Here is a 23,617-nt window from a genome sequence, read left to right as displayed (position 1 = left end):
CTTTATCAGGTGAAGTGGAGAGATGCATAGAAACACAGCTTATATAGTCAGAGAATAATGTCAGATGTTTACAGGTAATCTTTCTAACTGACATTTATCACACCTCGGCAGAGAGATAATCACAGCAATCAAAGGTGTAAATGGTGTCCAAACAGGTCAGTCAGGAAAACATTACATCAAAGAACAATGAGGTGGGGTCACAAGGGATCAAATGTTGCAGATGCTGGGGTCTGTATGAAAAACAAAAAAAAAGACAAAAAACATTTTTTTTGCTGGAAATCACAGCAGGTCCGGCCGCATCTGTGTGGAGAGAAAAGCCAATGATGCTTAGTGTCTGGACCACATCAATACAATAGAACATTGCAATCGAATATCACCTTGCAATATAATAGTCAGTTGAAATGCAATAGCACATTGCAATAGGAATATTGCCCTGCAATGTGATCGTCATTTGCAATGCAATAGAACAATGGAATGGATTATTACTGCAATACATTTGACATTTGAAGTGCAATGGCACATTGCAATGGAATATTGATTTGCAATATGATCATCATTTGCAATGCAAAAGATACTGCAATGGAATATCACTTTGCAACATAGTAGTCATTTTCAATGCAACAGAACATTGCAAAGGATAAATGCTTTGCAATACAATAGTCAATTGCAATGCAATAGAAAATGGCAATGCAATAGAACATTGCAATGGAATATCACTTTGCAATACAATAGTCATTTGCAGTGCAGTAGCACATTGCAATGGAATATCACTTCGCATTATATTAGTCATTTGAATTGAAATAGCGAATTGCAATGGAATATCGCATTGCAAAATGATCTTCATTTGCATTGCAATAAGATATTGCAACGGAATAACACTTTGCAATATAGTACTCATTTGCAATGCAATAGAAAAATGCAATGGAATGTCACTCCAATATAATCATCATTTGCAATGCAATCGGATATTGCAATAGAATATTAGTTTGCTATATAAACATAGAAACATAGAAGATAGCAGCAGCAGTAGGCTATTCGGCCCCTCGAGCCCGCTCCGCCATTCAATGTGATCATGGCTGATCATCCAAATTCAGTACCCAGTCCCTGCTTTCTCCCCATACCCCTTGATCCCATTAGCCTTAAGAAATATATCCAACTCCTTCTTGAATATATTTAATGAATTGGCCTTTATGCCTTCTGTGGTAGAGAATTCCACTGGTTCACCACTGTCTGGGTGAAGCAATTCCTCCTCATTTCTGTCCTAAATGGCATATCCTTTATCCTTAGACCGTGACCCCTGGTTCTGGACTCCCCGACCATCGGGAACATCCTTCCTGCATCTAGTCTGTCCAGTCCTGTCAGAATTATATAAGTTTCAATGAGATCTCCTCTCAGTCTTCTAAACTCCAGCGAGTACAGGCCCAATCAACTCAATCTCTCCTCATACTTCATTCCTCCCATCCCTGGTATCAGCCTGGTGAATCTTCACTGAATTCCTACCATGGCAAGAACATCCTTCCTCATATAAGGCGACCAAAACTGCACACAATACTCAAGATGTGGTCTCACCAAGGCCCTGTACAACTGCAGCAAGACATCCTTGTTCCTCTCGCTACAAAGGCCAACATAACATTAGCCTTCTTAACCGCCTGCTGCACCTGCACGCTTACGTTCAGTAACTGGTGCACAAGGACACCCAGGTCTCTTTGCACTTCCCCTTCACCCAATCTATTGCTATTCAGATAATAATCTGCCTTCCTGTTTTTGCCACCAAAGTGGATAACCTCACATTTATCCACATTATATTGCATCTGCCATGCTTCTGCCCAATCACCCAACCTGTCCAAATCATCCTGTCATTCTCAGCATCTTCCTCGCAGCACACATGCCCACCCAGCTTTGTGTCATCTGCAAATTTGGAGATGTTACATCTAATCCCCTTGTCTAGATCATTAATATATATTGTGAATAGCTGGATTCCAAGCACCGATCCCTGCGGTACCCCACTAGTCACTGCCTGCCACTCAGAAAAAGATTGTGCATTGCAATGGATTATCACTTTGCAATATGATATTCATTTTCAATGTAATAGCACATTGGAATGGACTATTAACTTCCAGTATAATATTCACTTGCAATGCAATAGAACATTGCAGCTGAATATAGCTTTGCAATACAGTACTCCGTGCAATGCAGTAGAGCACTGCAATGGAATATTGCTGCAAAAACATCGTGGTTTGCAATGCAATAGAACATTGCAATGGAATATCACTTTGTAATATGATCGTCATTTGCAATGCGATAGTACATTGAAGTGGAATATCACTTTGCAATGTAATAGTCATTTGCAATGCAATAGCACTTTGCAATGGAATATCAGTTTGCAATACGATAGTGATTTGCAATGCAAAACAAATTGAAATGGAATGTCACCTTGTAAGATGATCGTCATTTGCAATACAATATAAAATTGCATTGGAATCTCACTTTGCGATACAATAGTCATTTGCAATTTAATGGAACATTGCAGTGGAATATTACCTCGAAATATAATACTCATTTGCAATGGATGATCGACTTGCTATAACACCGTCATTTGCAATGCACTTTATAATTGCATTGGCATATAACTTTGCAATATACTAGTCATTTCCAATGGAATAGAACATTGCAAAGGAATGTCGCTTTGCAATGTCAACTTGCAATATTAATTTAATTTGCAATGCAATACCAGATTGCAGTTGAATAATGCTACAATGTAAACGTCATTTGCAATGCAATAGAACATTGCAATGGAACATCACTTTGCAATATTGTAGTCTGTTGCAATGCAATTGCACATTGCAATCGAGTTTTACCTTGAAATGTGATCGTTATTTGCATTGCAATAGAACATTGCAATGCAATATTACTTTGTAATATGATCGTCATTTGGAATGCAATAGAAGATTGCAATGGAATTTTAAGTTGCAATAATATATTCATTTGCAATGCAATAGCATTTTGTGTTGGAATAGCACTTTGCAACATAGTAGGTATATAGCACTGCAGCACAATATTGCAATTGAATATCAATGCAAAACAATCGGCATTTGAAATGCAGTAGGACATTAGAATAGAATATTTCTTTACAACAGAATAGTCATTGCAGTGCAATGGAACATTGCATTGGAATATCAGTTTGCAACAAAAATGTAATTTGCAATGAAATTGCACATTGCAATAGAAAAATACTTTGCAATATAATAGTCATTTACACTGCACTAGCACAATGAAATGGAATATCGCCTTGCAATGTGATCATCATTTACAATGAACAAAACATTGCAGTGGAATATCACTTTGCAACATAATAGTCATTTGCAATGCAATAGAACATTGCAATGGAATATCACTTGGCATATAATAGTCATTTGAAATGCAATTGCATAATGCAATGCAATATCGTTTTGCAATATGATCGCCATTTGCAATGTAGTAGAACATTGCAATGGAATATCACTTTGCAATATAATAGTCATTTGCAATGCAAGAGAACATGGCAATGGAATATCACTTTCCAATATAATATTCATTTGCAATGCAATAGACATTGCAATGGAATTTTAACTTGCAACATTATTGACATAATAAAACTCAGTACGCAGTTGGTTTGAGCATAAAGCAAGGCTTTAATCAATTTGTTTCAGAACATGGAAATCTAGTTGAATTCCTCTATCTCCTTGTATTACTAAATGTCGCTGGAAAGCTGGGGCCAACGACTGAGTATTTATACTCCTTGGACGGCTCCAGCGGCTGGCCGTCCAGCGTTATTTCATAAGTAGTTGCTTCATGATGAGATTTATATCATTCTTCCTGCCTAAAAGATTTGGAAGTCCGAAGACTTCCAGTTAATGGAGTAGGTGGACCACGAATAGCCGCAGTCTTTTACATTTTTGTTTATGGCCAGAAGGCACATCTCCTCAGACTGTGTCTTGGTCCCTGGGCCACTTGATACATGCCGCTGGATCGACAGGGCCCGTGTTGCTCTGATCGACCCGAGGGAGGCTGGGGAGATCGTGACTCTGGGTGTGGGTCCCCACAGGCACAGAAATGGCTTCATCCCATTGGTTTGCTGGAGATTGACCAGCTTCCTGGCCCGGGGTGGCCATCCCACGGGGAATGCTCGGCTCCCCTTATGGGTCCAGCGGGGCAGCCGGCAGAACCCTCGATGTCCCAGCTAGGGCATCATCCTTGGGGGTGCACAGAGTTTTGGCCTCATCCCTGCAGGACCCTCCATCAGTCAGGTCTGCAGAACTGGCCAGACACGGCGCCAGGTCCTGGAGTGACACGGTGAATACCCAGCAATCCAGATACCGCACTTGGGCTTACGTGGGGTTTACATCCGTAAGTTCTATCTCGTCGACTAGCGGATCGGTTTCCAACGATCGTACAAATCTTCAGAGCAGCACGGGGCCAGGAGCTGCCAAACATGACGTTAGAGACGTCCCATGGGTGGAGTGATGATTAAAGCTGAATAATCGCTCATGAGGTGAGTCATTGGTAGAAGTAGAAAGGAGAGACCTGATGGAATGCAACGCGTCTGGGATCATTGTTTCCCACTGCTGGTCTGGTAGATTGCATGACCTCGCACAAGACGGAAAGCATTCCACATGACAGCGTTGTATCTCTCAACTAGTCCGTTAACAATGGGATAGTACGGTGTTGTTTTACTTGTGGCAATTCCTCGTTGGTAGAGATAACTTCTGAGTTCACTTGACATGAAGGAGGGACCCCGCTCAGAGTGGATGAAATTGCCTGAACCGCAAAGAGAACAGATTTGATCAAGGCATTTGATCACTGTGGAAGTACGCATGTTGGTACAGGGGAAAGTAAAGGGAAAGCATGAATATTCGTCCACCATAGTCAGTAAGTAGGTGTTCCACATCGTGGAAGGCAATGGCCCTTTAAAGTGAATTCTGAGTCGCTGCATAGGCTGCATAGTGTGTATGAGTGAGCCATCAGATGGACGGAAGAATTGCTGTTTTAACTCCACACAAATTTTACAGCAGGTGCTCGTTCTTTTCACATCTTCTGTAGAAAATGGGAGATTTTTAGATTACACAAAGTGCAACATACGGGTAACGCCAGGATGGCATAAGTCAGTATGAAAATCTGCCAGATTCGAAGTTGAAAGAGAAGAGCAGAATGCCCGCGTGAGGGTATCCGGGGCCACATTCTCTTTTCCGGATCGATAATGTATGGTGTATCCAAAGGCAGCCAATTCCATCCTCCAGAGTTGTATTTTGTTATTCTTGATCTTAGTGCATTTCCGGTTATCCAGCATAAAGGCCATGGAGCGCTGATCGGTTATAAGTGAGAAATGGCGACGTGCGAGAAAATGACTCCATTTACATACCGCTTCGATAATGGCCGTAGCCTCCTTCTCGGCAGGAGGATAATGGAGATCGCTACCCTGCAAAGTTCTGGACAGAAATGCAACGGGTCAACCACCTTCATTCAAGGTAGCCGAGATCGCCACATATGATGCATCGCACTCGAACACAAAAGGAAGATTTTCGTCAATGGAACGAAGCATGGCTTTTTCCAATTGCCGCTTGAGGAGGTTGAAAGCTGAAATAGCCATTGCCTCCAATGGAAAAGACTTTGCGTGAAGCAGGGGCTGGATCTTTTTGGAGAAGTGGGGCATCCATTTTGCATAATAGGCGAACATGCCGAGTGCCCGACGAAGAGAGTCGAGATTCTTAGGGGGAGGGAGCTCCAGAAGCGGACGAAGTCGCTCCGGATCTGGTTTGATGACACCATTGCCCACCCAGTAGCCAAGGATGTTGACTGATGGTACTGATTTCACAGATTTGGACGCACTTAAGGTTAAGTTGTGACGACGGAGAACGTCAAAAAATTTCTGGAGGTTGGCATCTTTCTCCTTCTGGTCACGACAAGCAATGGTGATATTATCCAGATATGGAAAAGTCTCCGTTAAGTTCTTCTGTTTGACTAGACTATCCATTAGCCATTGAAAGACGGCCACCCCATTGGTGACCTCAAATGGAAGGTGACAATTTGGTTAAAGCCAACCATTGGCCTCAAAGGCTGTATACATTTTGTCAGAGTCCTTTAACGGTACTTGATGATATGCGCTCTTTAAATCAAAAGTTGAAATACCTTGTAGTTGGCAAAATTATTGACCATGTCATCGATGCGTGGTAGTGGGTAGGCACGCAGGTCGGTATACTGGTTAATATTTTGCGAGTAATCAATGCAAAGATTGTTCTTCTGTTGCTTCAGAGGATTTTTAAAAATGATGACTTGAGCCCACCAGGAAGACGAACATGGCTCAATTATACCGTCAGCTAGAAGGCGAGAGATTTCTGCCTCGTTAAAGGCTCGATCATCTTGGCTGAAACGTCATGATTTAGTGACTATGGGCTTACATCGGGGGGAAAGATTAGCAAAGAAGGAGGGCTCGTCGAGCGAAGCTGCCGAAAGCGCAGAATACAGTACTTTGGAAATAGTAAGCTCTGCATTTGACCCGCCAAACTCGAAAGTGAGTCTTTTGTGTTGTTTCTGGAAATCCTGCCCCAGGAGCACATCACTGCATAGATTCTTGAGCACCCCGAGCTGGGTGGAGAAATAAGTGCAGCCATTGAGAATAAGGTGGACAAGACAAAAGCTGCAAGAATTGGTGGTCAGAGTCGGCAGAGCCATTGCAATTTCCCTGTCCGAGGGGTAAATACGCAGTTTTAACTTACTGACAGCCCGCTCACTAATAAAGCTGTCAGATCTGCATGAGTGGATTAGTGCTCTCAAAATGTTTCCATTTACCGAAACCTTCGTGGCTGCATGGGGCAAACTTTGGGGAAAAACAGCTGTGATGGGAGGAGGGGCAGTTTTACCCTTGAAAGCTGTAACCTTCGTAGTGATTCTTGGGGTGGAGCAGTTTTATAGATTGCAGCTGTAACCATAGTAGTGGCTCTTGGGGGAGGAGCAGTTTTATAGATAGTAGCTACAAAACTAACAGGAGCTCTCGACCTGTATACCTTAGAAAAGTGGCCTTTCTTACTAACAGCGGCTCTTGACTAGGCAAAACTTAGAAAAGTGACCTTTCTTGCTGCAAATTTTGCAGGTCGCATTACGAGCAGGACAATATTTGCTATAATGGAACAGACCTCTACAGAAGGAACATTTCCTTCCAGTTTGCCAAGATGCTGCTAGGGCAGGGTCCTCATCAGTGTAGGTGTCTAGGGTAGGGTTGTCATCAGCCGGTTTGAAGTCGTCATCCGTGAGGGCTTCTGCCCGAGGCCGATTGAAAGAGTCACTAAAAGAGATAGCAGCAGCCCGTGCACGTGGTGAAGGATAGGTGTCTGCATTCCTCTTTGTTAAGTCCAGAGAACATGCCTGGTCATAGGCAGCCTGTAATTGCAGGTTTTATTCTCCAACAGATGCTGACGTATGAAGGGAGACACAATCCCATTACTAAAGGAATCACAAATTAACTCCTCCTGGTACTGCTCAGCTGTAACAGCTTTAAGATTACAATCCTTGCTGGGCCTCCAAAGTTTCTGAAGGAATTCATCAAGTGATTCCCCGGGTTGTTGTTGAGTTGTGGCCAGTAGATGCCGAGAAACAATTTCAATTTGGGGACTTGACAAATAGCTGCTGTAGTATTTGTATAGCGGCATCATAGTTGACACAGTCTTCGATATAGTCAAACACATGAGGGGATACATAATTAGCAAGTATCTCTAATTTATCAGGAACATTTTCACCACACACCCTGAGGAAGTTTCTGAAAGTACGGTACCAATGTTTCGATACCTTAGCAGCTGTAAGTGAATTCGGGTCCAGGTCAAGACGGGTGGGGCTGAGTAGTTCCTCCATGCTGGACCGATTACTTGTCTGAGTTCCCTTTTACGGTTCGAGTCGTAGCTGGCTGATCCCAAAATCACCCAAAGCGTGGAGTCGATATCAAGTTGATTAAATTGAGGTAATGAAACTCACTATGCACTTGGTTTGAGCATAAAGCGAGGCTTTAATCAACTTGTTTCAGAACATGGAAGTCTAGTTGTATCCAGTGGCTCCTTGTCTTTACAAAATGTCCCCGGCAAGCTGGGTCCAACGACCGAGTATTTATACTCCTTGGACGGCGCCACCAGCTGGCCGTCCAGCATTATTTCATAAGTAGTTTCTTGAGGATGAGATTTATAACAATTATATTCCTTTGCAATGCAACAGCACATAGCAATGAAATTGCAGTTTGCAACATAATAGTCATTTGCACTGAAACAGAAAATTGCAATGGAATATCATTGCAATACAATCATCATGTGCAATGTAATAGAACATTGCAATAGAATATTTCTTTGTAACAGAATAGCCATTGCAGTGAAATGGAATATTGCAATGGAATATCAGTTTGCAATATGAATGTCATTTGCAATTCAATAGAACATTGCAATGAAATATCACTTTGCAATATAATAGTCAATTGCAATGCAATTGCACATTGCAATGGAATATCGCTTGGAAATATGATCATCATTTGCAATGCAAAAGCACATTGCAATGGAATATCGCTTGGAAATATGATCATCATTTGCAATGCAATAGGACTTTGCAATGGAACATCACTTTGCAACACAATAGTGATTTGCAATACAATAGAACATTGAAATGGAATATCGTCTTGCAATATGATCGTCATTTGCAATGAAGAAAACATTGCAATGGAATTTCACTTTGCAATGTAATAGGAATTTGCAATGCAATAGAGCATTGCAATGAAATTTCCCTGCAATATTATCGTCAGTTGCAGTGCAATAGAACATTGCAATGGTGTGAGATTCGAATTTGGAGGAACCCGAGACAGAGACGGAATTGAGATCAAGTTGAGAATTTATGAAAACAACCAAATGACTTGTGCACAAGGGAGAGCCACCCAGCATCCACAAGCTAGGTGTGCACTCTCGAGGGACAAGTAACGGTTCATTCAAGTTATACAATTCTATAAGCAACACCCACCTACTAAAGAATGGGGGCATACATATACAAACTGTCACAGCAGTTACTCTTTATTGGTTTATGTGGTTAGTCACTCAAATGTTGGACCCACCCCTTGAACTCGGGTACCCTCTGACCAGCATCCACAGTATGTTGCTATTACACAGTGTCAGGGTTGCTGTCGCGGGGCTGTGTAAACACGGGGCCGTGCTGTCCGGGCGAGGCTGGTTCTGGACCCAAGTGCAGATAGACAAGGCAAGAAGCAGATATGCAGTCTTACATAACAGTACTTTGCTAGAATCAAACAGGTAATATAGTGGTATGGATACCCAAGGGGGGAAATACTTAAAAGGCTCAAACTTGATGAACCCGAAGTCCCAGTCACACGTGTACAACAGTAGCCAAACATACACCCCCCTGGACATTTAGAACTAGAAGTCAAAAATGAAAAAGTCTGCATTAGTACACATAGCGAATTTTCTTGGCTTTTCAAGCAGTGATCTTTCCCATTCTGGCTGATCATGAACTGCAGATGTTCAGAAATTTCAAGACAAAATCATCCTCCTCATCCACTAGCGGCAGGTACATGTCGTGGCGATCATATGATCATAATCTTTGTAAGCGACAGAGCCATTGTTTTCCAGAGTTAGCACGCTCAATGGATTATATTCCAAAGGGATGCAAGAAGGGCGAGGAAAGCACCTTAATGGACGAGAATAGAACGAAATTCCTCCATCGCTGCTGTGTCCATACTGGCTCAGTCCTACTGTCAGGGTTGCTGTTGCGGGGCCGTGTAAACATGGGGCCGTGCTGTCCGGGCAAGGCTGATTCTGGACCCAAGTGCAGACAGATGAGGCGAGAAGCAGATATGCAGCCTTAAATAACAGTACTTTACTAGAATCACACAGGTAAACAGTTACGAAACATTGGAGCTCAAGACAAGCTATCACATAGGCAAACGGCTTGTCAAGATAGGAACTCAGGACAAGCTACCATGAGGCAACCGGCTTGTCAAGACTGAGCTCAAGACAAGCTACCACAGGGCAACCGGCTTGTCCAAACTGAGCATCTTGTCAAGATTAAGCAACCTGTCAGCACCTTGTCAAGACCGAAAACAAAGGGAAGAACCACAGAAATTAAATGCAAGCAAAAACATAACACAGATAAACAGTTATAGACTTAGGAGCTCAAGACAAGCAACCACAAAGGTAAACGGCTTGTCAAGACTTAGCCCAAGACAAGCTACCCCTAGGCAACCAGCTTATCAAGGCAAGCTACCACAGGGCAATCGGCTTGTCCAAACTGCGCTCAAGACAAGCTACCACGGCAACCGGCGTGTCAAAACTGAGCACCTAGTCAAGACAGAGCACCTTGTCAAGACTCACTCCCTTGTCAGGACTGAGCCCAGAGGGTATAGACCACAGAACTTAAATACAAGCAAAAACAGGTGAAACCAATTAACCAGATGAAAGACAGTTAAGTAATAAACAGGAGAAACAAGTAAGAATTAACAAAGGGAAACAAACAAGTGAAGGTGCCATCTAGGCATTACTGAAGGAACTGACCGTCACCCTCTCACACAGATGTTACTAGTTTCATCCTACTCCCCACAGTCCTGCTGTTATCTCTTCCCCGCTTTCGGCATAGTTTATAGTTTGAGAAAGCATATTTTAGCCTTAACTGTCGAACAAGCAGGATGGCTACAAGGCCGCAGTAATGCGTGTACCCTGTGACTGGAATAATGTTCGATGTTAATTGTACCATTATCTCCTGGGAAGACAGGCCGTGTTCAGACAATGGCTCTACTGAGGCTGTGAACACACACATTCCGAAGTTTGATAAGTAAATGGCGTCTTCCAGTCTGCCAATGTGCTTCAGTCAGCTAAACCTAAACTATGGCTAAATAGGGTGTTAACACAGTCAAGTATCCCAGCATTCATTGGGAACAAGCTGGACCTTTCAGTCCCCCCTTCCAAACCCCGGAAAGGACCCTTAAAGCGGGGTTGGAGGGTGTGATCTCTATGCTAGGACAGTGTGATAAGCTGGTGGGTTTATAGTAGGTCAGAAATGCATATACGATTTCCCAAATCAAATAGCACGAATGATGAAGGTTTTCCTATAATCCCCCCATTTGTTCTATACTACCACCCACCCCCCCGCCACGCCTTTGGCTATTCCAAGTAGGCCGCACAATTGTTGCATATGGTCTGGTGTGAATCCTATTGGGGTGGCCACCCGTCGAATCACCAGATATGTATAAGATGAGTGAAGCGAATATTTAGGCAACCCCTGATTGATTATACGATTGCTTCATTATTCATATAAATGATTTTTCCAACAACTTGTTAAAGTCATCACTTGAAACGCTTGGAGTCATAGAGTCATAGAGTTATACAGCACAAAAAGAGGCCTTAGGCCCATCGCGTCCATGCCGTCCATCCAGCCCTGTCTAATCTAATCCCATTTTCCAGCACTTGGTCCGTAGCCTTGTAAAGCTCCTGCCCCTTACCTTTAATCTATGCCCCCTTGTTAGTGACCCCACTACTAAGGGTAAATGTTCCTTTCTATCTACCATATCTATGTCGCTCATAATTTTGTACACCTCAATCAGGTCCCCGCTCAGCCTTCTCTGCTCCAAGGAAAACAACCCCAGCCTGTACAGACTTTCTTCATAGCTGAAGCGCTCCAGCCCAGGAAACATCCTGGTGAATCTCATCTGCTCCCTCTCCAAAGCAATCACATCCTTCCTATAGTTTGGCGACCAGAACTGCACACAGTATTCCAGCTCTGACCTAAACAGCGTTTTGCATAGCTTCATCATAACCTCCCTGCTCTTATATTCTATGCCTCAGCTAATGAAGGAAAGTGTCCCATATGCCTTTTTAACCACCTTATCCACCTGTTCTGCTGCCTTCAGAGATCTATGTACATGCACACCAAGGTCCGTCTGATCCTCTGTCTTTCCTAGGGTCTTACCATTCATTGTGTATCCCTTGCCTTTTTAGTACCTCCAAAATGCATCATCTCACACTTTTCATGGTTAAATTGCATTTGCCACTGTTCCGCCCATCTGACCAACCCATCTATATCGTCCTGCAGGCTGATGCTACCCTCCTCGCTATTTACCACACCACAAATTTTCCAGTCAGCTGCGAACTTACAGATCATTCATTTTACATTCACATCCAAATCATTAATGTAGACCACAAACAGCAAGGGACACAGCACCAATTCCTGCGGTGCCCCACTGGACACAGGCTTCCAGTTAGAAAAACCACATTCGACCATCACCCTCTGCCTTCTGCCACTTAGCCAGTTTTGGATCCAATGTGCCAAGGCACCCAGGATCCCATGGGCTCTTACCTTCTTGACCAGTCTCCTATGCGGGACTTTATCGAAAGCCTTACTGAAATCCATGTATACAACATCCACTGCACTACCCTCATTCACACACCTAGTCACCCCATCGAAAAATTCAATCAAATTGGTCAGACATGATCTTTCCTTAACAAAGCCATGCTGACTATCCCTGACTAATCCTTGCCTCTCCAAGTGGAGACTAATTCTGTCCCTCAGAATTTTTTCCAATAATTTCCCTACCACTGATTTTAGGCTCACTGGCCTGTAATTCCCAGGTTTATCCCTACTACCCTTCTTGAATAATGGTACTACGTTAGCTGGTCTCCAGTCCTCTGGCACATCCCCTGTGCCCAGAGAGGTTCTGAAAATTTGTGTCAGAGCACGTGCAATCTCCTCCTTTGCCTCACACAGCAGCCTGGGATACATCTCGTCCGGGCCTGGGGATTTATCCACTTTTAAGCCTGCTAAAACCGCTAGTACCTCCTCCCTCTGGATGCTAATTTGTTCAAGTATATCACGGTCCCCCTGCCTGATTTATATGTCTACATCGACCTTCTCCATAGTGAAAACAAATGCAAAAAATTATTTTTAAACCCCTCCTACATCTTCTGGCTCCACACACAGATTGCCACTTTGGTCCCTAATGGGCCCTTCTCTTTCCCTAGTTATCTTCTTGCCCTTAATATAATTAGAAAACAACCTTAGGATTTTCCTTTACTTTGCTCGCCAGTGTTATTTCATGGCTCCTCCTCGCTCTCCTAATTTCTTTTTTAAGTATCCTCCTGCACTTTTTATACTCCTCTAGGGCTTCCTCTGCCTTTAGTCCTTTGTATCTGCCAAAAGCCCCCCTTTTTCCGAATGCATTCTCGTATATCCCTTGACATCCATGGTTCCCTGGGTTTGTTGGTCCCACCCTTGACATTTACGGGAACATGTTGCCATTGTACTGTCTCAATTTCCTTTCTGAAAGACTCCCATTGCTCCGATGTGGATTTTCCTGCAAGGAGCTGATCCCAGTCCACTTTGGCCAGATCCTGCCTTATCATATTAAAATCGGCCTTCCCCCAATATAGAACATTTATCTCTGGTCCATCTCTGTCCTTTTCCATGACTACCTTAAATCTCACCGAATTATGGAGTAGGGGCAGTACCAACATTAGCAGTTTTAACTTTTGGTTTAGCAATTTGTTTCGCCTGAGTCCATTTACATTTCCTGCGTGTCATAAATAACAAGGTCAGGACAATTACGAACTGCACCAGGACTAATACATGTGATTTCAGTCGGATCCATGGATGCATCTGTATATTTATTCCCAACTGTCATCTACCCATGTGCTCACTTTGGTCGCATCGATGTCTTTCTTCATATCCATGTTCCTTTGTTGCAGAATATAGTACACCTTTTGGGAGAGCCGTATCTCTTTCCGTAACTGCCTCAGGTGTTCGGGCAGTGGGGGCATAGAATACTCAAATGTGTTGATGTAGTTCCACAATCCATACTTGATGTCTTGAGACACTTGAAGAGAGGCAATATTAAACTGGTGTATGTCCACCAACTCCTCGTGTCCAATCCGTACCAGAACTGCTGGTGTGAAGCAGAACGCTTACTGGGGATGTCGCAAGTTAGATTGGCATGTTCAAATGTCCCCAAGTTTGTCATGACACAGTATTCACCTTTACCAGCCTCTGTCACCTAGGTGGGCTGTGAGGCTGCATCCAATGCCTCCATGGTGCAGTAAAACTCCATGCCAGTGTTAATGAAAACACATTGAGCTTGCGGGCTTTGGCTGATTGCATGCGGGCACATGATGAAGGCATGTCTGGTGACACATCCTTCCAGCTTGGTACCCATCCGGTTTCCTTTCACCATCACTGCGTAAGGTAACATATTGTGGTAAGATATATGTATGCCATCTTTGTATACCTATATTTTGTACCTGATATACCTCCCGCCCTTGTGTCTCCACGGCCATCACCTGGATGATCAAAACTAAACCCAGGAACCCCCCGCGTCTGGGTTGCATTTGACATGCGTGGGGTATACCCATACCATGGCTCGGAATTGACAAACTGTCATATTGAGGCTACATAAGAGACATTTATGCATACCCACCCCAGCATGTCCGTGAGTCAGTGTCCCTTTTAACTGTTGGTTGGTAATCCACAGGGGGACCTCCCCCGCCTGTTTCTGCTCCAGGTTTTCTCGGGTTTGTTCCACTCTCCAATTCCCATATGGACTGCAAGCATCGTTTGCTGCTGCCTGCTGTGAGGCATTGTATTCCTCTTTAATTATCGTATTTATAGTCTGTGCGTGTGTTTCTAACACAGTAGCTATATCCTGGAGGTTTAGAGTTGATATCTGGTCCTCCTTTAACTCTTAGCCCACATTCTTATTCTGCTCTTGTAAGATGGCTTTAATGTGGGAACCCAGATCCCGGACCTTCTGATCTATGGTAGACAGATCAGTGGTGTTAACAAACAATGTGCCGGTGTTAAAGACCGTCGCTGCATCATTAACTAAAGACCTCTTATGTCACCAAACCCGCCGGCTTTTCTGTCTGTATCTGCCTCTGCTATGATCCACGACTTGTTTCAATACCTGTGTTAGAAGGCGCTGGTATAACTGTTGAGTTTTTGGTGAACACTAAGCAGGCAGGGCGGTGTTGATCAGGTTCAGCACCACTGACACTAATTCATGACGCAAGTTATCATACAATATAGCCCCAGTCCGTGTGAACACCAGCCCACTAGCAGGTCCCTCCGTCATGGGGGAGGGGCAGGTGAGTGGTTCTCACTCCGGGGAGGATGGTGTCATGGAAAACACTGGGGGCGTGTGTGTGGTGGGGTCACCCCAGTAGCAGCCAATCATAGGTGGTAGCCCGGGCCCCTCGTATTGTTCTGTAATCCCGAAAGTTTGACATCTCTTTAGGTTAGGCGTACATAAGGGGTCCCAATGCCCTGCATCATTCTGCCAGCATATCCTATCCTTCCTTCCTGTGATTTTACTGGTACAGACGCCCTTGTGTGTTTTGTGTGGACCAGTGGTCATCTCACAAAGAAAGGGAGTTCCTGGCTGGTCAACGCAGAACCTCAGCGCCGTGGTAGGTGTTTTTATTCGCTAAACAGTAACCTTATCTTTCCCAAGATAAGCCACCCCATCGTTAATCTACACCACCGCCAGGCTAAAGGAGTCCAGTTCCTTTACGAGTCTTGGCACTAGTTTGTGGTAACTAACAGGCTCTCTCTCTCTCTCCCTCTGACCCTCTGTCTGTCTCCGACCCCCTTTCAGTGTGTCCTGCTATTAGCAGTGTGTGCAAGGATTGCAGCGGGGTTAAGGCTACTTCATTCATGGCATTGAGGTGGAGGCGGTGGCCTTGTGACAGTGGCTCAATGTGACTTAGCTGACTTAACTTATCAGCCGTCGTATGGGAATGTGTGAAGACAGGTTGCACTGTCCTCCTTCAGAGGTAGGAGGGCCTATAAAAGGGGGTGGATATCCCGCCGGGAAGATCCTCCAGTCCCGAAACCAATGGTTCCCAAAGAGCAGCTGTGTCTCGGAACCGGTCTATCTCCTCTGCACAAAGTAGGGTAAATAAAAGATTCTGTCTTCTGTTGGGATGTAGAACGAGGGGTCCGGTAGTCCAACCACAAAAGGGAGATAATCGGAACTCTAGAGTCAAGGGGTGAGTCCCCCAGGAAGGTTAGGGTCGTATAGTAGTGAGAGTTCACAGGATCTCTGGTTAAGTCGAGAAACCGGACCATCGAAAGATCGACATCCCCGGAAGTGCTGGCAGTACTGATGTTGGGCCCGCACATCTGTAAGAAAGAGACAGTTAAAATAGCGACTCGAATAATTGACTTAGTTCTTCGAAGTCCGGTCCTGATCAAATATAGGAGAGAAAATAGAGTCATAGAATCATAGAGTCATAGAGTTGTACAGCACAGAAAGAGGCGCTTGGCCCATCGCGTTCGCACCGGCCATCAAGCCCTATCTAATCTAATCCCATTTTCCAGCCTTTGGTCCGTAGCCTTGTATGCTATGGCATTTCAAAAGCTCGTCCAAATGCTTCTTGAATGTTGTGAGGATTCCTGCCTCTACCTTCCTTTCAGGCATTGAGTTCCAGATTCCAACCAACCTCTGGGTGAAAAAGATTTTCCTCAAATCCCCTCTAAACCTCCTGCCCCTTACCTTTAATCTATGCCCCCTTGTTATTGACCCCTCTACTAAGGGGAAAAGTTCCTTTCTATCCATCCTATCTATGCCGCTCATAATTTTGTATACCTCAATCAGGTCCCCCCTGAACCTTCTCTGCTCCAAGGTAAACAACCACAGCCTGTCCAGTGTTTTTCACAGCTGAAGCGCTCCAACCCAGGTATCATCCTGGTAAATCTGGTCTGCACCCTCTCCAAAGCAATCACATCCTTCCTATAGTGTGGCGACCAGAACTGCAAACAGTACTCCAGCTGTGGCCTAACCAGCGTTTTGTACAGCTCCATCATAACCTCCCTGCTCTTATATTCTATGCCTCGGCTAATGAAGGCAATTATCCCATATCCCTTTTTAACCACCTTATCCACCTGTTCTGCTGCCTTCAGGGATCTATGTACATGCACACCAAGGTCCCTCTGATCCTTTGTCTTTCCTAGGGTCTTACCATTCATTGTGTATTCCCTTGCCTTGTTAGTCCGTCCAAAATGCATCACCTCACACTTTTCAGGGTTAAATTCCATTTGCCACTGCTCTGCCCATCTGACCAACCCATAATTATCGTCCTGCTGCCTGAGGCTTCCCGCCTCGTTATTTACCACCCCACTAATTTTCGTGTCATCTGCGAACTTATTGATCATACCTTTTACATTCACATCCAAGTTATTAAAAGACAGGGTATTATTTCGTTATTATTTCCTTTTAATCATAGGGTCCCCAAGAGATGGGGAAATCTCTTCCCCGGGCTCCATCACATGCTTGGTCTGGCTCCAGTGTCTCCATCTTATATCTAATTTTTCCTGTAGGCAAACGGAGGTTCCTGTATTTAGGAGGACCTGGAAGGTCCCAGCTCACCGGGGCTCATATGTACCTCGAACTGGTCGCTGAACCATCACCCACTGTCCTACCGGAGGGGGCGCTTCCCAAATTCCCCTTTGTCTTTTGGCATCATGTGCCTCCTGTAAGTGCTGAACCCGAAAGTGTTTGGCCTGATTGGCCTCACTGATCAGGCGTAGATATGTCAGGAGAGTTGTCTGGAGTTGTGACGTGTCCCCCCTACCCTTGGGGTAACATCATTGCTCGTCCAGGCATTAGTTCAAATGGGGTTAAGCCAGTGCCTTTGGCCGGCGTGGCCCGTATGCCCCAAAGAATGGCGGGTAGGACTACGTGCCACCTTTTTGCGGTCTGTAAAATGGCCTTGGTCACAGACTGTTTTACAGTACGGCTCATCCGTTGCACCATTCCTGAGGATTGTGGATGGAAAATGATTTGGAAGCGTTGTCGAACCCCCAGGAAGGCTAAAGCCAGTTTCATGGCCTTGCCGGTGAAGGGGGTTCCCTGGTCGGAAACTATCTGGTACGGCATCCCCCATCGGGTAATGACTCCCATCGCTCGGATTTTTGCAGCTGCTTCGGCTGTATTCCTCCTAGTGGGGTAGGCCTCGACCCAACGGGTAAAAAGGTCGATGACTACAAAGACATGGTTATACCCGCCGTTGGGGGGTAAGGATCCTGTGAAATCCATTTGTAATTGCGTCCAGGGTCACCTGGGCCGCCGGGCGTGCCCTATACATAATCATATGTGACCCCCAATTCCCGTATGGAGGCAAGGTAGACATAGTCGCCCATACTCGTGGATCTCTCTGGCCATGCTGGGCCAGCACCAGGTGTCAGCTTTAATGTAATATAGCTTATAGCCTCCCAAATGCGCGGGCTCGTGGTAAGATTGTATCAATGAAAGTCGAATGGACGTCGGAACCACGTACTGGGTGGTGTGATGCCAAAACCCTCTAGGGTCTTTGTACACTCCCTCACGCACCCAAAACTGTATATTCTCAGGGGACTCGGAGAGGTACGCGGTTAGGAGCATATCGTTCGGTAAATCATCGGCCAGGGAAGCCTCTTCAGTTCGTATTACTTCCTTAGGACTAAGAGCCATCACAGGGCGAGCCAACACGGCGGACAATTCGGCGGCTCGGTTACCCTGGATTTCTGGGGTCTCCCCTGCCTGGTGGGAGCAAATCTTGACTACCGCCCCCAGCATGGGGCCGTCCGCTGCCCGAAGGCGTTCAGCGATCACGGACGCATGTTTAATGGTGTTGCCTAAAGTAGTCAAATATCCCCACCGCTTCCACAGGCCGCAGTAATCGGGGACGACGGAGTAGGCATATTGGCTGTCTGTATAGATATTTGTGGTTGTTCCTTCTGCCAATTGAAGGGCTCTAGTGAGGGTAGTGATTTCCGCCAGCTGGGCCCCTTGGGTGAGGGTCTGTCCTGATGGACCTACTACTGCCTTTCTGGCGACACGTCAGCCCTCATGGTAATAACTGGACCCATCCAAGTACATCTCTAGGCAGGCGTAGGCTATGGGTTCGGTTAGGAGGGGTCCCTGACTATCGAGATGTAAGATAGTGGTGCAATCATGGGGGGTCCCTTCGTCGATTATGAAGGATGCTGGATTCCTTCGAGTGTCTGTTAAAACCTCTATCCGAATCCCCCTACCCAATAAACAAGTCTCCCATATCGCACGTCTCAGTTTGGAAATAGTATTCAGGCTACCTGCAAGAAGTTTCATGAGGCTGTGGCGGGTGTGAAAGATTACTTTCCCGGGACCTACCATAGACACTATTGCTTCTACCGCCCAGGCTGTACAATAAGTGGGCGCCAGGCACGGGGCCTGTCCCGACATGGAGGACGGCACCAGGCACGAGTAATATCCTGCTGGTCGTATTCATTCGTTCCGGGATTGCCCCAGTACCACAGTATACGCCGGATTGCCCAACCAATTCCACAGGTGGAATGGTTTAGCTGGGACCGGAGACCTAGAGCAGGTGCGTTGGCCAAAGTGATATTGACCATCTCAATGGCTTCGACTGCCTCTGGTATCCAAGTCAGCCTTGCCTCTCCCGGGGCCCTCCCTTTAGGAGGTTGTTTAGTGGGCTTGCCAATTAGGTGAAGTCGGTTACGTAGGTGCAGCAATAGTTAAACAATCCCATCATGCTTCGCAGGCCAGAGACAGTGACGGGTCACGGCATCTGCAAGAGTGCTTGAACCCTCTCGGGGGTCAGGGTCCTACCCTCTGGGGAGATGATCTGACAAGGTAGGTAACCCGAGGAAGCCCAATTTGTGCTTTGATCGGATTCAGTTTGAACCCCCCTTGAACTGAAGTCTCCAGGACACACGTCAGGGCGTCCAGATGAGCTGAGGGCGAGGGTCTGCCAATTCTCATGTCATCTACATATTGAAGACAGGCAGAATCTTGCATTCGGGAATCTGCTAATGCCGGCTGGAGAGCCTTATCCAGGCTCTCATGAAAAATAGTAGTGGCATTGTGAAATCCCTGAGGCAACCGCGTCCAAGTATACTGGGTGGACCGGACAGTGAAAGTGAAGCACTTTTGGGATCCGGGATCCAAAGGACATGTCCTAAGTCCTTTTTGATGTCCAGTGCCATGAATATTGACAGGGCTGTGTGGAGGCCGTTTAAAATAATAGCGGGTTTCGCCACTAAGGCATGGATCTTGGTAGTGACACAATTCAGTGCCATATAATCAATGGTCATTCTCCAGGATCTATCTGGTTTCTGCACTGGCCATACCGGGGAGTTGGTACGGGAGCTGGTCTTTTTCACTATACCGGTTTCTAATAAGTCTACTACTATGTGCTTCTGATTGGAGGAGGTATTGTCGGTGGGCTCGTGGTAGGGACCGTGGACCCTCACTGGATCCATCTCCGCTCTACCACAGTCTAATTTGTGGGTGGCCCATGCAAGAGGATGAGCCTCCCAAACTCTCCCCCATGGTCCTTCCTCCATCCATGCGCGCTTTACCGGGCAGAGGGCTTGTACTCTGCATTTTCGGGATTTATATCCCTGGAAGGGAAATCTCCTCCCTCGGGGCCCCACTAAGTCTAAAGATGATCCCTTAGGAGCATATTTGCCTCTATCTATTGGAGAATATCCATACCTAAGAGCAGGCACTCACCGTTGGGACCTACCCACAGGGTGATCCACCAGGTATGACCTCCTGGTGACAGCTGCAGGGGAAGTGGAACACTCCGATGGAAGACCACCCTTTCTCCACTAACACTGGTTATCTGAATGCTTGGATCTAAGGTGGGAAATTCTGTGTCAGTTATCGACACCGAGGCTCCCGTGTCTAAAGGGGCACAGTACAGTCGGCCTCCAAACTGTACATTTAGAGATGGGCCTTTGGACCCCGGCTCCCCGACCACGGAGACTGGCTCATCCTAGTAGCTGGCGAGGAAGGCTCGGAGCGCCTCCATCTCTTGGATTGACAAGCCTCTCTTGGTTTGCCGCTGAGGGCCTGAAGCGGGTTGGGTCGGTCCCTGCCCCTGTTTACCTCCACCCTGTTCGTAGCAGTCGGCCTGTAGATGCCCTGTCCGGCCGCAATTGGTACACTTAACTCTCGGATGTGTGCAATCCTTAGCCAGGTGGCCCGGTGCGTTACAATTGTAACAGAGTCGAGCCTCTTATATGGCTGCTACAGGCTCGGTTTTAATGCCCGCGGCCACTATGGTGGGCCACGGCAGAGAATTTGGGGTGGGACCTTCACTGGTGGGATAAAGGTCCGCCTGGTGGAGCCTAAAACGTCGACCAGCCCACTTCCGGATTCCAGCTTCCATAGCCTGGGTGCTGGCCCCCATTCGGAGGGCAGTTTGGTAGGGAATTTCCAATCCCTGGAGTAGACTCTCTGCAAACCGTGGGTAGTCGTGATTAGCGGGAATGTCATTTGTCTGGCCCCAGTGTTCATACTACTCGATTACTCGATCAATGTACACATTGGGGTTTCCCCCGGGACTCTGGAGCAGGGCGGTGAGCCCCGTCCAGGTAGCGGTGCCGTTGCCTATTCTGATCTGAACCCATCTTTTCAAACCATCGAATTGGATCTCATACTCTGCCACTGTGGCAGGGGCATTTAGGGCATGGTGTCCCAACGACCCATAAACCATAGAGGGGCATTTCACCTCGATAATAGCTTTTATGTCTTCTTGGACAAATTAAAGTGCCGAGCAGCACTTCGTATTTTTGCCAATACTTCTACATTAGGATTGTGTCTTTTGAGGTCAAGAATGAGAGAGATGACGCTGGATCTCTGGGGCGTAAAAGACTGTGCCTCGCCCATCGTACCTCGTCCACTGATCTCCTGCTGCCTGATTAACTCGGACGGGGGCCAGGGAATTGGATTTTTGAGCCCCAGACTGAAGCAGTAAGGAGGGGGTAAATACGACTGTATTCGGGAGGTCACGTGGTTGTGTGGCCTCGACTCGTTGAAACTCTATGATCCCCGACCGGGGCACGGGATGTAAGGTCGACATGTCTCGAGTCTCCTTTTGTAGAGCCTCAACAATTTCACCTCAGCTTTTTATGTCGTCCAATTTCTCAGTCCCTGGTGGCTTGAGGTGCAGGAGACTACTGAATTGGACTATAGTCTCCTGCACGTGTCTCAAGAATTCTTGTAATGGGGCCAGACTCCCCCCCCATTTTCCATGATTATGGGTCCCATCTGTTCCATTCAACTAGCAAAGAAAGCCGCCCCATAATTAACTTGTTTGCCGTCCATTGTTCCTCCCACCACTTTATTTGGTTAACTACTGGGCTTGTTTCTTTCCACCCGTTTTTAGTCATCTCTTTTTGAAATTTCAAATTAGCCTCTCGGACCCGTTATACGAAAATGACACTGGTGGCCATAGCTGGACTGTTCGGTGAAAGAAGTCTCCACTCGTCATACATGTGACCCGTATTAATTGTTACGTATATTGTTATAATCTAACTTATATTTTATCGGCACAAAGGTATCACCTTATACTCTAAATTGGAAATACACACTTATGTCTAATCAATTCCGTCAGTCCGCGGTCTCCATGAGGAATAATTTACTATGTGGGTAATTTAATACTGACTGGCCCATACACGGTTTTAGCCACACTGGTGAACGAGCGAGTCCTTGTTCCTCCTAAAATACTTACTGTGGCTTCTTCCCTTAGGACACGACACGGTTCTCGCTTCAGCCGTCAATTCCAGTGTTAGAATTCCCATAGTCCTTACCTGCAGTATCCCACTTCTGACACCAACTATTAGATTCGAATTTGGAGCAACTCCAGACGGAGATGGAATTGAGGACAACTACAGAATTTATTTAAACAACCAAAAGACTTGCGCACAACGGAGATCCACTCAGCTTCCTCAAGCTAGGGGTGCACGCTCGGCGGACAAGGAGTTGTTCATTCAAGTTGTACAATTATTTAAGCAATGACCACCGACTACATAATGGGGCGTACACGTAGAAAGAGTGTCACAACAGCTATTCTTTATTGTTTTATGTGGTGAGTCACTCAACTGTCGGGCCCACCCCTTGAACTCTGGTACCCTCTGACCATGCCAGTCACAGATGTTAGTCGTTTCACCCTACTCCCCACATTCCTGCTGTTATCTCTTCCCCGTTGTTGGCATAGTTTATAGTTTGAGAAAACTTGTTTATCCTTAAATGTTGACAAAGCAGGATGGCTTAAAGGCCGCAGTGATTCATGTACCCTGTAACTGGAACAATTTTGGTGGTTAATTGTACCCTCATCTCCTGGGAGGGCAGGTGGTGCTTAGGCAATGGTTCAACTGAGGCTGTGAAAAAAACCATTCCAAAGTTTGTTAAGTAAAGTGGCGTCTAGCAGTCTGCAAATGAGCTTCAGTCAGCTAAACCTACACTATGGGTAAAGAGGTGTTACCATAGTCAAGTATCCCAGAATTCATTGCGAACAAGCTGGACCTTTCAACACTATCAGTTCCACTTAATATCGTGAATACTTCACTCAAATCACCACTTAAACTTTTAAATTCCAGGGAATATAACCCTAGTTTGTGCCATCTCCCAATCTAATTTGCCCCTTGGACTCTATGTATCCTTCTGGTAAATCTATGCTTCACTTTTTATACCTAATACTACATTCCTAAGGTGTGATGCCCAGAGCTGAACACACTACCACAGCTGTCGTCTAACCAGTGCTTTGTATAGCTGTGGCATGATTTCTCCCTCTTA

Source organism: Somniosus microcephalus, unplaced genomic scaffold, assembly GCF_052327205.1.
Source record: "Somniosus microcephalus isolate GS21.2 unplaced genomic scaffold, FLI_Smic_1.0 unresolved_chr6, whole genome shotgun sequence".
Classification (NCBI taxonomy): Eukaryota; Metazoa; Chordata; class Chondrichthyes; order Squaliformes; family Somniosidae; genus Somniosus; species Somniosus microcephalus.
Note: the sequence above shows the minus strand (reverse complement) of the source record.